An 18,046-nucleotide genomic window follows, 5' to 3' on the forward strand; every position below is an offset into this window, starting at 1 on the left:
AAAAACTTTATGCAAAGCTCTAGGAGAGAGGAGAGAGCTGCATGTCAATAACAGAGCCATAGATCAAGTCAGTGCTCTTAGTCCAACCAGCATTCTTGATGTTCTCAAGGTATTTGGATAAGTGCAATCGATAATATTTATCTGTCAATTACTTTGCTCCTAGAATGGCTTCATCTTTGAGTTTGTGTGTGAGCACATGAATTGTTTGAGAGTAACCAGATCCACTAGGATGTTCAAAGGAAAGTTGCATTATCATATGTCTTGAAATTTCACGACTGGAGTTCTCTCCCTGGCTTCAATTTTAGTGTGGTCTCTGCTGCCTGGGTTTGTGGAGAAGCTTAAGCACCGAAATGCCTCCACCCATCACTCCTAAATGAAGTATATAGCTGCCAGATGTACTTAATTCCTGCCAATGGCTCCCAAATGAGCTGCCACTCTAATGAAAAAAGGGCTTCTCCTTTAAATCAAATATGATATTGAAACCAATTGCATCTTCCTAGAGGAGTGAGGAATCTGGGCCACCTGCCGTCTGTAGGAACTCCATTCTCTCTCTAGTTACCATTTCACCATCTTGTCAGGCACAAAGAAGTCTATTTTTACTTTAGCTTATTCCTGATCTGTTCTTCTATTTAACTAATAAAAATTTCCAATTTTATGTTTCCTGAAAATCACCATGGTCTATCCAGTATACAGAGTCTTTTTGTTGAGGTGCGAGTAAAGACCAATTCTCTATTATGCATATGAAGGTGATTAGGAAATGCAATATGGTTTCTGTGGTACTCAGGCAGCTGCTGTGTTCCAGACATTGTGCTATGAGTTTCATTTTTTTATTCTTAAAATAGCCTCAAGATTAGATAATATTCCCATAATTATAAGTTGACAAACCGAGGCTCAATCACTGGTCTGAAATCTCATAATTAGCAAGCGATTGAAGCTGTGTTTTCAGCTTAACTGTGTCTGAATCTAATACTCATGCCATGATATTATAGTAACTTTGACTCAAATTTACCATCTAGAGATAAATTGAAGGACCCAGCTATGAGACATGACTGGTAATACTGAATAACATTCCTAGATTCAGAGATGAGCATGTCCCTCCCCAACAAGATAGACTATTTACCTAGGAAGACAATTCTGTCCTAAATAATAATGTTTAGGGAGAAGAATTGCTTGTTGTGAATCATTTGGAATACCTTCTTTTTCTTTATAATTTTCTTTACAGGCTGTGGCACTTTCTGTTAAGTATTAATAGTTTTAGATAGCACATTTCCAACACTGAAAATAATTTTTATTTTTTTTTCTAAAAGATCCTGAAGTAAATTGAGGTTAAATATGGTTATCAAATGTAATTATATACCTTTTTTGACATGACTTGTGACTTACAAGTAATAACATCTTTCAGCTGTCCAAATTTGCATGGAGAGAGTTTTAAAAAGTTTAGAGCAAGGGAAGCATGTTTAGAGCCAGTACATCATTTTCTTAGGTAATTACTCTGAAAGTAGCAATACACTTTGATATAGATAGTATTTTCATAACAAAATGAAAGGAAGAAAATAACTCAGGGACAATTTGCCAGAAGACTAGAAAACGCATGGATGAACATTCTGTTTCTGAGAGAATATGAAAGCATATTTGAAAAAAAAAATCTATTGTCCTGGTATTGATTTCTTAAATTATTATTTTCCTACCAATGTCCATATGAAATATTAAAAAGAACATTTTTGAATTAGAAATTATTTAGCACATTGTATAAGTCCAAGCCTCTCATTCAACAAAACAACAACAAAACAAACAAAAAAACAGACTCTAAGTTATGAAAACAGAATTGATAATTGCAACATGATTAGTGAATGACATAGTTATAAGTAGTTTCCTGATTTATAGGTTCTCCATGTTTTCTTTCTACTACATTCCTCAGTCTTATTAAAAGTTCTAAGATTTGGTATCTTAAAATTGAAGGTCTCCAGAAAAAGTGTCACGTCAACCTTGTAAAATTATTTTCTTTTGTTTTTCCTCATAATCTTCTTCAATTTTTTCCCTCCATATTTGATATAGGAAAAGGACTAGATACTTTCATATTTGATGTAGAAAAAGAACTATTTCACTAAATAATGAAATCACAAGAAAATCAGGAAGTAGTAAAGGTATCATTTCTGGATAGGCTATTTAAATTACTATTACGTTATCCTGGCTCCAAATGAGCCTCTTGTTCCTATTCCAAATCTTCATCAGCTACAGCTCTGATGTTGTACCTTCACATTATTTTAAGGTATTTTCCAGAAGCAGAATTTAGTGTTAAGAGAGCAAACCAAAGCACTTCTTTCTTATTATCTGATTAGATGAGGAACAAGTACTGTATGTGCTACTCCAAGGTGGGTGGAGGCCCACACAGGAGTACCTGCTCTTTGCCAGAGATCTGGGTACATGTTTGTTTGCTTGTTTTACTATAAAAAAGGAGTCTGCCTCTGAAATTTTTGCATAGGGACCCAGAACTTAAACTAATGCTCCTGTCTTCTACTCCTTTTTTCCTCCTCGTTTCCTTTTAGTTTTTAATTTACCATTCCCAGCTGAGATACTTGAGCAGATAGAATCAAGCCAGCTCCAGGCTAATTGGTTCATCATGCACTTTATGATAATTTTCATTCTGGATTTTGATTAGGTCAGTATGTTGACTGCTTTGGTCAAACCTTGTAATGATCTGCCTATTAACTCTGAAATAGGGTCTTTTACTGTACTCATCTTATTAGATACCTCAGCTGCCTTTAACTCTGCTAACCATGAAATATTACTGGACTGTATAATGTCCTATGCTGGAGAATAATATTTTCCATATTAGTTTTAGTTCTATTTGACTCTATTGTTACCTTCATTGGAAGTTCAAATGTTGCTGATGGGGAGATGACATACTATTTCCCCTTTAACTATCATTTGTAGGATCAGCTCTTTACATCTTGCTAATGTAGTGAAGTGTGTCACTATCCCTGGAGTCAGCCATGTATGGTACCATCTGTAGCTCCACCACTTAATAAATTAACTAACTGGTGGCTAAATCACTTACTCCCTTTTTGCCTCTGTTTGTTCAGTGTAATCCTATAAAGCAGTTGATATGATACATCTGTAGAGCATAGCGCAAGGCTTTGCATATAAAATAAGTTTATTTAATGCTGTTCCTACTATTATTATTGTTTCAGGGTTATCAAGGCAGATTTCAAACATGGTAATTCATTAAAATGTAGATTTAAACAGAATACAACATGGAGAATATAACAATTATTAGGAGTTTATATTAATTTTAGGAACATTAATATAACAATTATCAGGAATCAAACTAGAACAACTTTGCTTCAGTTTTCTTGATTTTTAGACAGTCACATTTAGGGAAGTGAAAGTATTTGAAAAGTTGATTTTATGCTTATTCTCACTTTGTATGTCTGACATCCTATTAAGTTTGGTTAATTCTATCAAGGCCTTGATTGGTATTGATTTCTATGAAACATTACAGAGGAGTGACACTTTCTTTACTCACATTTTGTTGACTCAGATTGTTCTACAATCTGTTAGCATTTTTAAGTTCATTTTGGATTACAAGTTTTGTAATCCATGTCCATCCGTCTCTTCCATTCCAAGTTTTTACTTTCCTCCTCCTGAATATTCAATTCAATTAGAAATTTTGTTTTTAAGTCCTGATGTAATTCAATTTGTGATTTCTGATAGTATTATCCCTTTACTTCCTATGATTTAATAATTAGATATAGTGGCTTTTATTCTCAAAAGGTTAAGAACTGCTGACGGAAATTGCTTTTATAAACCCAAAGTGAAAATTTGAGATATAATTTTCCAGAAATAGATGTTTCCAGGAGAAAAAAAAGTAATTGTTTTTCACATAGATGTACATATATATGTGTAAAATTTTGATCTCAACTCAACTTTCTACCATACCACATTATGTTTCAGTTTGTACTATACAACATATACAGCTCTAACTCGAAGATATTGCAGGTTTGGTTTCAGACCAATGAAATAAAAACATCACAGTAAAGCAAGTCACATAAGTTTTTGGTTTCCCCATGCATATAATAGTTATGTTTATGCTATACTATAGTCTATTTAGTGTTCAATAGCTCTATGTCTAAAATAATAATGCATATAGCTTAATTTTAAAAATAATTTATTGCTAAAATACGCTAACAATCATCAGAGCCTTCAGCGACTCATAATCTTATTGCAATTGGAGGGTCTTGCCTTGATGTTGATAGCGGCTGACTGATTGGGGTGGTGGTTGCTGAAGGCTGGGGTAGCTGTGGAAATTTCTTAAAATCAGATAGCAATGAAGTTTACCACATCAATCTTTCTTTCAGAAAATATTTTTGTGTAGCATGTGATGCTGCTTAATAGCATTTTACCCACAGTAGAACTTTCAAAATTGAAGTCAGTCCCCTTAAACCCTGCCCCTGCTTTATCTACCACGCTTATCTAATATTGTAAATCCTTTGTTGTCATTTCAACAGTGTTCACAGCGTCTTCACCAGGAGTGGATTCTATCTCAAGAAACTACTTCCTTTGATCATCCCAAAGAAGCAAAATTTTATCATGAGATTGCAACAATTCAGTCGCATCTTCAGGCTCCACTTCTCATTCTAGTGCTCTTGCTCTTTTCACTACATCTGCAGTTACTTCCTTCACTGGAGTCCTGAACCCCTCAAAGTCACCGATGAGGGTTGGAATCAACTTCTTCCAAACTCCTGTTAATATTGTTTTTTGGACCCCCTCCCATGAATCACTAGTGTTCTTAATGGTATCTAGAATGGTGAATCCTTTCCAGAGGGTTTTCAACTTCCTGTGTCCAGATCCATCAGGGGAATCATTATCCATGGCAGCTATAGCCTTGCAAAATGTATGTCTTACATAATAGGACAGGAATGTTTGAATTATTCCTTGATGCATGGGCTGCAGAATGGATGTTGTGTTAGCAGGCATAAAAAACAACATTAATCTCCTTGTACATTTCCATCAGTGCTCTTGGTTGACTAGGTGCATTGTCAAGATTTCAAAGATTCCAAACATTTTGAAAGGGATCTTTATTTCTGAGCAGCAGATATCTACAGAGGGCTTAAAATATTCAGTAAATCATGCCGTAAGCAGATTCTTTAGGACCCTAGGATTTTTGGAATGGTAAATTAGCATTAGCTCTGACTTAGTCATCAGCTGCATTAGCCCCTAATAACAAGAGGCCTGGGCTGTCTTTTGATGCTTTGAAGCTATGCATTGGCTCCTCTTTCTAGCTGTGAAAGTCTCAGGTGACATCTTCTTTCAATACAAAGCTGTCTCACCTATGTTGAAAATCCGTTGTTTATCGTAGCCACCTTCATCAGTGATCTTAGCTAGATCTTCTGGATAACTTGCTGCAGCTTCTGCATCAGTGCTTGTTGCTTCACCTTGCACTTTTATGTTATGAAGATGCCTTCTTTCCTTAAACATCATTAGCCAACCTGCTTTACTACCTTCAACCTTTACTTCTTCAGCTTCTTCACCTCTCTCAAGCTTCATAGAATTGAAAAAAGTTAGGCCCTTGCTCTGGATTAGGCTCTGGTTTAAGGGAATGTTGTAGCTGGTTTAATCTTCTTTCTGTTTGGCTTTCAAATCATTTGTGTGTTCACTGGAGTAGCACTTTTACTTTTTTTCAAAAACTTTTCTTTTGCATTGGCCACTTGGCTAGCTATTTGACCCCAAAGGCCTAGCTTTTGGACTGTCTTGGCTTTTGGCATGACTTCCTAAGTTTAATCATTTCTAGCTTTTTATTTGAAATGAGAGATGTGCAACTCTTCCTTTCACTTAAACAATTAAAAATACATTGCATTGTTATTAATTGATCTGATTTCATTATTGTTGTCTCCCAGAATTGGGAGGCCCCCAAAGAGGGAGACAGACTGGGGAAAACCCAGTCAGTGGAGCAGTCAGAACACATACAGCATTGATCAATTAAGTTTGCCATCTTAAATGGGCACGGCTTGTGGCACCTCAAAACAATTACAACAGTAACATAAAAGATAAATGATTACAGATAATAACAAATATGATAAAAATTTAAAAGATTGAAATATTATAAGAATTACCAAAATATGACAGAGACCTGAAGTACATGCTATTAGAAAAATTGTAGGAGTAGAATTGCTTAATGCAGATTTGCTACAATCCTTCAATTTATAAAAAATGCAATATCTGTGAAGCACAATAAAGTGGAAAAAAGAATGCATGCCTATATATAAAGGTATATAGAGGTATAGATACATATAGATATGCTGTCTGCAGCTGTATATATGTGTGTGTATATAAATATATTGTTAACATATATATTAATAGTTCTGGTGTTTCTGCATGGATTCTCTACCTCAAAAAAAAGAATAAAGATTTTCAGCTGCATACTAATGTCACAAGTAAAGATTTAATGTATTTAGTGTGCATTTATTGTTTTCAATTAAAAACAAATTGATTCTTCAATCATTTATTAACTATGATTTATTGAGATTTATTAACTATATAATGAGCATTCTATAGTTGTTTAGGTCACTTTTCTATAAAAACTAAGTAGATAACCATCTAAAACCTGCTCTCAATCTACAACAAAATCTAAGCCATAAATTGTCAAACTGGATATTCTTTTCTTCTCAAAGTCATTTACTTTTTACATAAAGATAATTTACCACTGACTGGTTTTTGTTAATGTAGAAGAATTATAGGCCACAAGTTAGATATCTTTTTTCCCCAATGTAGAAAACTGTTATTTTCTGAATTGTGGCAAATTGTATTTTAGTCCCTTTTTAAGATAAAATTTCTAAAAATATATTTATAATATTTTATTGTGGAAGCACTCAGTTACAAAAGACAGTTTTAATTTTTTGATATTCAGAGACCATACGCATATGGGACTTAGGTAAGTTAAATCTGCTGCAGTCTGAGGGCAGGTGGAAGTTCTGCTGGTTCAACACTGCCAGTTCTGCAGTTTGAGGAAGATACTGCAGCACTGTGGGAGTGGGAGGCTCCTTCACTTTCGGGCAAGTTCTTATAGGTAGGGTCAGCACATGTAAGGGTACTGTGCTTTATTCGATAGACTTAAAAACTTTGTTTGGTTACATCTTGAAGTAATCCACCTCATTAGGCTGTCTAACTAAAACTTACCCAACTGATATATAAATAAGTTCAAATTTATTTGTTGACACCATTGGCTCTTCCCCTTCTTGGGCTAGAACAATCATGCTTACTCCTAGAAAGGCCCCTTGGTATCAGATTAATTATGAAACCAACACCATTCTCATATTTGCACTGTATATCTCTAGTGGAGACCTTTCCACTAAACTCCAAGATAAGCCCATCTTCCATCTCCCCTTGGAAATCTTAGGAACACCTCATACTCCAGATCTTTAAAACTGATCTCATCACCTTTTCCTTTAGACTTGCTACTCTTCTTGTATTTCCTATTTCAAACTGCATTGTTACTGAAAACAGAAATCTGAAGATCTTGCGGGCTCTCCCCTACAACTTTAGAATTATTCTGCATATGGCCGGGTGCGGTGGCTTACGCCTGTAATCCCAGCACTTTGGGAGGCCAAGGCGGGTGGATCACCTGAGGTTAGGAGTTCGAGACCAGCCTGGCCTACATGGCGAAACCCCCTCTCTACTAAAAATCCAAAAAATTAGCCAGGCATGGTGGTGGGCACCAGTAATCCCAGCAACTTGGGAGGCAGAGGCAGGAGAATCACTTGAACCCAGGAGGCAGAGGTTGCAGTGAGTCGAGATCACACTATTGCACTCCAACCTGGGGAACAAGAGCAAAACTCCGTCTCAAAAAAAAAAAAAAAAAAAAAGAAAAGAAAAGAATTATTCTGCATCAATTCGAGTACATCGAAAGTACTTAATAGTTCTTGAATTCCTTCCCTCACCTTCCGCTAGCCAGCTTAGTTCATTCTTTCCTGGTCACTCAGTGATCTGTAACCAATACTGATTAGTGGGCAATAGTTGTTTGACTCTCTTGCAGCCCTTTCTCCCCTTCCTCCTACAGCAGGCCTTTGTTTTCTTGTGTTTGTTTGTTTTTTGGCTTTGGGATTTTGTTTGTTTATTTGTTTTTGAGGATTTACCACGTTCTACCCTTATTGCAGGTTTCCTGTCTAGTGCATTTCTCCTGGGGTGAAAAAATAACCTAAGCAAGTCCATTAAGAGGAATAGCTGGATTCTTGCAGGAAAACCAGAAAAGAGGCTCCCTCTTCTTGCTGAATTTAAGTCTGGAAAATGTATGACTGAAAGTGGCAGCCATTGGCCACCATAAGCCTGAGAACAAAGCCAGTATAGACAAGGAAGAACTGAGAGAAGAAATTGCTTCTTGATGACATTGCATTTTCATTACAATATTATTAAAAGAGACAATGCATTTACCTTTTTAAAATTAGGTAATTTTTGAATTATTATTTCCTAAAATGCATTTAATTGGAATAGTTCTTAAAGGCTTCTCGTCTTCTCAGTTTACCTCAAGATTCACCGAATCTAAGGCAAAAATACATATGTAGGCTCACAGTTTGTGTAAGTACTTAAAAATTACAAATCAAGCTAAAAGCTGTCAAATAAAATTTCCCCCCATATTTGCCAAATATGCCTTCATAAAGATGAAATTAAAAACATAAATGTGTTTTTAAATGACTGGAAATAATTGAAATATCAGACAGAATTTAAGTATTATTTTAAATGTATGTCTATTCTTCTGATGGGCTGGTGAAATTTGGACAGTTAACAAAAGAGAGATATATTAATTACTAAAGTATTATTTCTTTATTTAATATAATTTAATTTTTTATTTTCTAATTTTAGCAAAATTACTAAGTTACTATAGTTGTATTTGTACATAATTTTAATTCTAATGGCACGGCTGACGTAAAGGATGAAAATAAAATGCAATCATAATCACAATGTATTAAATGTATATTATTTCATAAAATTCTTAAAAAGATGCAAAATAGAAAAATTATGATATTCTATGTTTTCAAATACATTCTTATATTAGGCAGGCAAACATACAAATTAAAGTTAAGAGTCAGGTCTGGCACGGTGGCTCATCCTATAATCCTGGCATTTTGGGAGGCCAAGGAGGGTACCTACCTGTAGGTAAGGAGTTGGAGACCAGCCTGGCAAACATGGAGAAACCCCCTCTCTACTAAAAATTAAAGAATTAGCCTGGTGTGGTGGTACACGCCTGGAATCCCAGCTACTCCAGAGGCTGAGGCACGAGAATTGCTCGAATCCAGAACAAGGAGGCTGCAGTGAGCGGAGATCACGCCACTGCACTCCAGCCTGGGCAACAGAATGAGACTACACTTCAAAAACAAATTAAGAGTCAAAAATAAATTATAAATTCAAATACTTAAATAAAAATTTAAATTCATATTTTGAAAGATTTATAAAATTTTAATAAATTCTGTTATTAAAAATAAAACTATTGCAGTTCTTTTTTTTAATTTATTATTATTATTATTATTATTATTATACTTTACGTTTTATGGTACATGTGCACAATGTGCAGATTAGTTACATATGTATACATGTGCCATGCTGGTGCGCTGCACCCACTAACTCGTCATCTAGCATTAGGTATATCCCCCAATGCTATCCCTCCCCCTTCCCCCCACCCCACAACAGTCCCCGAAGTGTGATGTTCCCCTTCCTGTGTCCATGTGTTCTCATTGTTCAATTCCCATCTATGAGCGAGAATATGTGGTGTTTGGTTTTTTGTTCTTGCGATAGTTTACTGAGAATGATGATTTCCAATTTCATCCATGTCCCTACAAAGGACATGAACTCATCATTTTTTATGGCTGCATAGTATTCCATGGTGTATATGTGCCACATTTTCTTAATCCAGTCTATCATTGTTGGACATTTGGGTTGGTTCCAAGTCTTTGCTATTGTGAATAATGCTGCAATAAACATACGTGTGCATGTGTCTTTATAGCAGCATGATTTATAGTCCTTTGGGTATATACCCAGTAATGGGACAGCTACGTCGAATGGAATTTCTAGTTCTAGATCCCTGAGGAATCGCCACACTGACTTCCACAAGGGTTGAACTAGTTTATAGTCCCACCAACAGTGTAAAAGTGTTCCTATTTCTCCACATCCTCTCCAGCACCTGTTGTTTCCTGACTTTTTAATGATTGCCATTGTAACTGGTGTGAGATGGTATCTCATTGTGGTTTTGATTTGCATTTCTCTGATGGCCTGTGATGGTGAGCATTTTTTCATGTGTTTCTGGCTGCATAAATGTCTTCTTTTGAGAAGTGTCTGTTCATGTCCTTCACCCACTTTTTGATGGGGTTCTTTGTTTTTTTCTTGTAAATTTGTTGGAGTTCATTGTAGATTCTGGATATTAGCCCTTTGTCAGATGAGTAGGTTGCGAAAATTTTCTCCCATTTTGTAGGTTGCCTATTCACTCTGATGGTAGTTTCCTTTGCTGTGCAGAAGCTCTTTAGTTTAATTAGATCCCATTTGTCAATTTTGGCTTTTGTTGCCATTGCTTTTGGTGTTTTAGACATGAAGTCCTTGCCCATGCCTATGTCCTGAATGGTAATGCCTAGGTTTTCTTCTAGGGTTTTTATGGTTTTAGGTCTAACATTTAAGTCTTTAATCCATCTTGAATTGATTTTTGTATAAGGTGTAAGGAAGGGATCCAGTTTCAGCTTTCTACATATGGCTAGCCAGTTTTCCCAGCACCATTTATTAAATAGGGAATCCTTTCTCCATTGCTTGTTTTTGTCAGGTTTGTCAAAGATCAGATAGTTGTAGATATGTGGCATTATTTCTGACGGCTCTGTTCTGTTCCATTGATCTATATCTCTGTTTTGGTACCAGTACCATGCTATTTTGGTTACTGTAGCCTTGTAGTATAGTTTGAAGTCAGGTAGTGTGATGCCTCCAGCTTTGTTCTTTTGGCTTAGGATTGACTTGGCGATGCGGGCTCTTTTTTGGTTCCATATGAACTTTAAAGTAGTTTTTTCCAATTCTGTGAAGAAAGTCATTGGTAGCTTGATGGGGATGGCATTGAATCTGTAAATTACCTTGGGAAGGATGGCCATTTTCACGATATTGATTCTTCCTACCCATGAGCATGGAATGTTCTTCCATTTGTTTGTATCCTCTTTTATTTCCTTGAGCAGTGGTTTGTAGTTCTCCTTGAAGAGGTCCTTCACATCCCTTGTAAGTTGGATTCCTAGGTATTTTATTCTCTTTGAAGCAATTGTGAATGGGAGTTCACTCATGATTTTGCTCTCTGTTTGTCTGTTATTGATGTATAAGAATGCTTGTGATTTTTGTACATTGATTTTGTATCCTGAGACTTTGCTGAAGTTGCTTATCAGCTTAAGGAGATTTTGGGCTGAGACAATGGGATTTTCTAGATGTACAATCATGTCATCTGCAAACAGGGACAATTTGACTTCCTCTTTTCCTAATTGAATACCCTTAATTTCCTTCTCCTGCCTAATTGCCCTGGCCAGAACTTCCAACACTATGTTGAATAGAAGTGGTGAGAGAGGGCATCCCTGTCTTGTGCCAGTTTTCAAAGGGAATGCTTCCAGTTTTTGCCCATTCAGTATGATATTGGCTGTGGGTTTGTCATAGATAGCTCTTATTATTTTGAGATACGTCCCATCAATACCTAATTTCTTGAGAGTTTTTAGCATGAAGCGGTGTTGAATTTTGTCAAAGGCCTTTTCTGCATCTATTGAGATAATCATGTGGTTTTTGTCTTTGGTTCTGTTTATATGCTGGATTACATTTATTGATTTGTGTATATTGAACCAGCCTTGCATCCCAGGGATGAAGCCCACTTGATCATGGTGGATAAGCTTTTTGATGTGCTGCTGGATTCTGTTTGCCAGTATTTTATTGAGGACTTTTGCATCAATGTTCATCAAGGATATTGGTCTAAAATTCTCTTTTTTGGTTGTGTCTCTGCCAGGCTTTGGTATCAGGATGATGCTGGCCTCATAAAATGAGTTAGGGAGGATTCCCTCTTTTTCTATTGATTGGAATAGTTTCAGAAGGAATGGTACCAGTTCCTCCTTGTACCTCTGGTAGAATTCGGCTGTGAACCCATCTGGTCCTGGACTTTTTTTGGTTGGTAAGCTATTGATTATTGCCACAATTTCAGCTCCTGTTATTGGTCTATTCAGAGATTCAACTTCTTCCTGGTTTAGTCTTGGGAGGGTGTATGTGTCCAGGAATTTATCCATTTCTTCTAGATTTTCTAGTTTATTTGCGTAGAGGTGTTTGTAATATTCTCTGATGGTAGTTTGTATTTCTGCGGGATCGGTGGTGATATCCCCTTTATCATTTTTTATTGCATCTATTTGATTCTTCTCTCTTTTTTTCTTTATTAATCTTGCTAGCGGTCTATCAATTTTGTTGATCCATTCAAAAAACCAGCTCCTGGATTCATTAATTTTTTGAAGGGTTTTTTGTGTCTCTATTTCCTTCAGTTCTGCTCTGATTTTAGTTATTTCTTGCCTTCTGCTAGCTTTTGAATGTGTTTGCTCTTGCTTTTCTAGTTCTTTTAATTGTGATGTTAGGGGGTCAATTTTGGATCTTTCCTGCTTTCTCTTGTGGGCATTTAGGGCTATAAATTTCCCTCTACACAGCTTTGAATGCATCCCAGAGATTCTGGTATGTTGTGTCTTGATTCTCGTTGGTTTTAAAGAACATCTTTATTTCTGCCTTCATTTTGTTATGTACCCAGTAGTCATTCAGGAGCAGTTTGTTCAGTTTCCATGTAGTTGAGCGGTTTTGAGTGAGATTCTTAATCCTGAGTTCTAGCTTGATTGCACTGTGATCTGAGAGATAGTTTGTTATAATTTCTGTTCTTTTACATTTATTGAGGAGAGCTTTACTTCCAAGTATGTGGTCAATTTTGGAATAGGTGTGGTGTGGTGCTGAAAAAAATGTATATTCTGTTGATTTGGGGTGGAGAGTTCTGTAGATGTCTATTAGGTCTGCTTGGTGCAGAGCTGAGTTCAATTCCTGGGTATCCTTGTTGACTTTCTTTCTCGTCGATCAGTCTAATGTTGACAGTGGGGTGTTAAAGTCTCCCATTATTAATGTATGGGAGTCTAAGTCTCTTTGTAGGTCACTCAGGACTTGCTTTATGAATCTGGGTGCTCCTGTATTGGGTGCATATATATTTAGGATAGTTAGCTCTTCTCGTTAAATTAATCCCTTTACCATTATGTAATGGCCTTCTTTGTCTCTTTTGATCTTTGTTGGTTTAAAGTCTGTTTTATCAGAGACTAGGATTGCAACCCCTGCCTTTTTTTGTTTTCCATTTGCTTGGTAGATCTTCCTCCATCCTTTTATTTTGAGCCTATGTGTGTCTCTGCACGTGAGATGGGTTTCCTGAATACAGCACACTGATGGGTCTTGAGTCTTTATCCAATTTGCCAGTCTGTGTCTTTTAATTGGAGCATTTAGTCCATTTACATTTAAAGTTAATATTGTTATGTGTGAATTTGATCCTGTCATTATGATGTTAGCTGGTTATTTTGCTCATTAGTTGATGCAGTTTCTTCCTAGTCTCGATGGTCTTTACATTTTGGCATGATTTTGCAGTGGCTGGTACCGGTTGTACCTTTCCATGTTTAGTGCTTCCTTCAGGAGCTCTTTTAGGGCAGGCCTGGTGGTGACAAAATCTCTCAGCATTTGCTTGTCTGTAAAGTATTTTATTTCTCCTTCACTTATGAAGCTTAGTTTGGCTGGATATGAAATTCTGGGTTGAAAATTCTTTTCTTTAAGAATGTTGAATATTGGCCCCCACTCTCTTCTGGCTTGTAGGGTTTCTGCCGAGAGATCCGCTGTTAGTCTGATGGGCTTCCCTTTGATGGTAACCCAACCTTTCTCTCTGGCTGCCCTTAACATTTTTTCCTTCATTTCAACTTTGGTGAATCTGACTATTATGTGTCTTGGAGTTGCTCTTCTCGAGGAGTATCTTTGTGGCGTTGTCTGTATTTCCTGAATCTGAATGTTGGCCTGCCTTGCTAGATTGGGGAAGTTCTCCAGGATAATATCCTGCAGAGTGTTTTCCAACTTGTTTCCATTCTCCCCGTCACTTTCAGCTACACCAATCAGACGTAGATTTGGTCTTTTCACATAGTCCCACATTTCTTGGAGGCTTTGCTCATTTCTTTCTATTCTTTTTTCTCTAAACTTCCCTTCTCGCTTCATTTCATTCATTTCATCTTCCAGGGCTGATACCCTTTCTTCCATTTGATCGCATCGGCTCCTGAGGCTTCTGCATTCTTCACGTAGTTCTCGAGCCTTGGTTTTCAGCTCCATCAGCTCCTTTAAGCACTTCTCTGTATTGGTTATTCTATTTATACATTCTTCTAAATTTTTTTCAAAGTTTTCAACTTCTTTGCCTTTGGTTTGAATATCCTCCCGTAGCTCGGAGTAATTTGATCATCTGAAGCCTTCTTCTCTCAGCTCGTCAAAGTCATTCTCCGTCCAGCTTTGTTCCGTTGCTGGTGAGGAACTGCGTTCCTTTGGAGGAGGAGAGGTACTCTGCTTTTTAGAGTTTCCAGTTTTTCTGCTCTGTTTTTTCCCCATCTTTGTGGTTTTATCTGCTTTTGGTCTTTGATGATGGTGATGTACAGATGGGTTTTTGGTGTGGATGTCCTTTCTGTTAGTTTTCCTTCTAACAGACAGGACCCTCAGATGCAGGTCTGTTGGAGTACCTGGTCGGCCGTGTGAGGTGTCAGTCTGCCCCTGCTGGGGGGTGCCTCCCAGTTAGGCTGCTCGGGGGTCAGGGGTCAGGGACCCACTTGAGGAGGCAGTCTGCCCGTTCTCAGATCTCCAGCTGCATGCTGGGAGAACCACTGCTCTCCTCAAAGCTGTCAGATAGGGACATTTAAGTCTGCAGAGGTTACTGCTGTCTTTTTGTTTGTCTGTGCCCTACCCCCAGAGGTGGAGCCTACAGAGGCAGGCAGGACTCCTTGAGCTGCGGTGGGATCCACCCAGTTCAAGCTTCCCGGCTGCTTTGTTTACCTAAGCGAGCCTGGGCAATGGCGGGCGCCCCTCCCCCAGCCTCGCTGCCGCCTTGCTGTTTGATCTCAGACTGCTGTGCTAGCAATCAGCGAGACTCCGTGGGTGTAGGACCCTCTCAGCCAGGTGCGGGCTATACTCTCCTGGGGCACAGTTTCCTAAGCCCGTCGGAAAAGCACAGTATTCAGGTGGGAGTGGCCCAATTTTCCAGGTGCCGTCTGTCACCCCTGGAAAGGGAACTCCCTGACCCCTTGCGCTTCCCGAGTGAGGCAATGCCTCGCCCCTGCTTCGGCTGGTGCACGGTGCACTCACCCACTGACCTGCGCCCACTGTCTGGCACTCCCTAGTGAGATGAACCCGGTACCTCAGATGGAAATGCAGAAATCACCCGTCTTCTGCGTCGCTCACGCTGGGAGCTGTAGACCGGAGCTGTTCCTATTCGGCCATCTTGGCTTCTCCCTATTGCAGTTCTTATGTGTTCTAACCCAGATATAAAGAATTGATCCCTTGGCTGGGTGTGTTGGTTCATCCCAGAACTTTGGGAGGCAAAGGCAGGAAGATTGCTTGAGCCCAGGAGTTTGAGACCACCCTAGGAAACATGGTGAAACCCATCTCTACAAAAAGTACAAAAATGAGCCTGGTGTGGTGGTGCACACCTGTAGGCCCAGCTACTCAGGAGGCTAAGGCCAGAGGATCACCTGAGCACAGGAAGGTAAAAGCTGCAGTGAGCCATGATCATGCCACTGCACTCCACCTAGGGCAACAGAGACTTTGTCTCAAAAAGAAAAAAAAAAAAAAAAAATTGGTACCTTGCATCGCCATGTTACATCTAGACCTACAGTGAAAAAAAGTTAACCATTAAACTTTTCATATTGAAAAATATTCCTTAGCCAATAAGAGCAACTATTGTAAAAACTGTGCTAATTCATGAGTGTCTCCGGAACTTCAAATTAGAACAGGAAAAGAGGAAATAAAATGGAAGCTTGACATTCTTGGGAAATGGTACTATTTCATAAAAATGCATTGCATGCATGCTTTCTGAGAGGAAGAATTTGACCAAAAAAAAAGTCTTTTCTCTTACCAAGTGCTTCCACTGCTTAAATGTCCCATGCTCTCTGAAGCATTGTCTCCCTCTGGTATCAGCAGGAGTACAACTCTTACATCTTCATGGAATGTGGAAGGAAGTGTCTTCTCTTTCTTTTTTTTTTTTTCTTTTTTTTTTTGTAAGGGCTTTGGACAAGAGATGTGGAAGAGTATTTTCTTGAGGACAGATTGGTATGAACAACAAAGTGAACCTTCAGGGTTATGAATTTTATTAATTTTATTGACCACTGCTGAATGCCAGATCCTGAATTCCAGATAACCTCATCTGTAATGTACAACATTTGTTTTGTGTATTTCTGATATGTGAGGTAATCTAAAGCAGGAATTCCATTTTCCGTAAGACAATCTCTTCCTTTAGTGAACAATCTCTCCCATCGTCTACTGGAAAAAAATCTTTAGATGGCATTCAAATTGAAAGCCCTGACCCAAACATTGCCTACTTCTCCAAGTTTATGTCTTACCACTGCCAGCCCCTGCATTGATTCTCCTCCCTTAATTTTCCTCTTTCCATAATGTTTATTCCTTCCATAAATGGTAGAGTTGGGACTTGTACACAAAGTCTAAATCCAGGACTTGTGTCCTAAACAGCATACTCAATTTTTCATTCCACTGTTGTTCATCTAGTGCTTCACTTTTCTTCACAACAGAATTTAGTGGCTCCTATCACCTAAAGGGAAATGTTTATACACAGTGTTGTGGCACCATATATTAAAACTTACCTCAAATGCTCACCAAAATGAATTGTTCCCTCCCTTTCATGTTACAGCATATATACCTCCAAGTAGATTACAGACTCGTTGAAGGCAGAATTTATGCTTTATACCTCTTGATGTGCCTCTTATTACTAAACACAATGATGTGATGTATGGCATTAAAAAGTTACTTTCTTAATGAATCCATTTTCATTTGAAAAAAAATACCTATAGTTGAGAGATGCCTCATGTATAATGAATCATGGTGTTATTTGTTTTCCCTCTCCAATTAATTTGGTGCAATCTCCAGCTAGAACATCATGTCTGGGTAATTTATTGTAGAGCCATCCCTATTCTCCACTGGGACACCTTCTTCTTGTTCTGTATGTGTGTGTGCTTGGGGTGGACACCTGGTGGAAGGTCTGTTCACAGGCTTGCAGATGGGTGCAGGGGAGCACACCGCCCCCTCGTGAAAACTGGCTTGCCACTGACAGAATTACCTACCTTATGTCCTCTAATCCAAAGCCATTCTGCATGTTTTCCTTACTAGGATTTAAAGAACATACTCTGTTCCCATCCAAATGTGAGAAGTTTAATTTCAAAATAAAATGTGTCGCAATAGCAAAGAAAGAAAAAGTGGAAAGATTCCTTATTTCATTATCAGTCAGCATGTCTTACTTTTACTGGTTCTATACATAGTATAAATCCTTCAAAATTGCTCTTAATAAAAAGATTAACACACTTTTTACTCTTGTGAATCTGAATCACTTAGGAAGAAATGTCAAAGAAATATTTTCCTCACACAGTCCAGTCTAGACATGACAGTTTAACAACTACTCATCTTTACCTCTCAAACATGTGTAAATTCTCTTTTCTTCTGCCATGAAAAGAAGAACATTCCATTAGCCTTATTGTAAACCAGCACTGATAACCCTGTAGATGGAACAGATATACAACCAGTAGTTATGATTCAAAGGAACTTATAGTGACCTCTGTTGCAATTATCTATCTCTACTGGAGTACACCCACTCTTTAATTCATTAAAAAGCAAACAGGCTGGCGCGGTGGCTCACGCCTGTAATCCCAGCACTTTGGGAGGCTGAGGCGGGCGGATCACGTGAGGTCAGAAATTCGAGACCAGCCTGACCAACATGGAGAAACCCTGTCTCAATTTAAAAAAT

The sequence above is a fragment of the Pongo abelii genome, chromosome 11 (genome assembly GCF_028885655.2).
Source record: "Pongo abelii isolate AG06213 chromosome 11, NHGRI_mPonAbe1-v2.0_pri, whole genome shotgun sequence".
NCBI classification, from domain to species: domain Eukaryota; kingdom Metazoa; phylum Chordata; class Mammalia; order Primates; family Hominidae; genus Pongo; species Pongo abelii.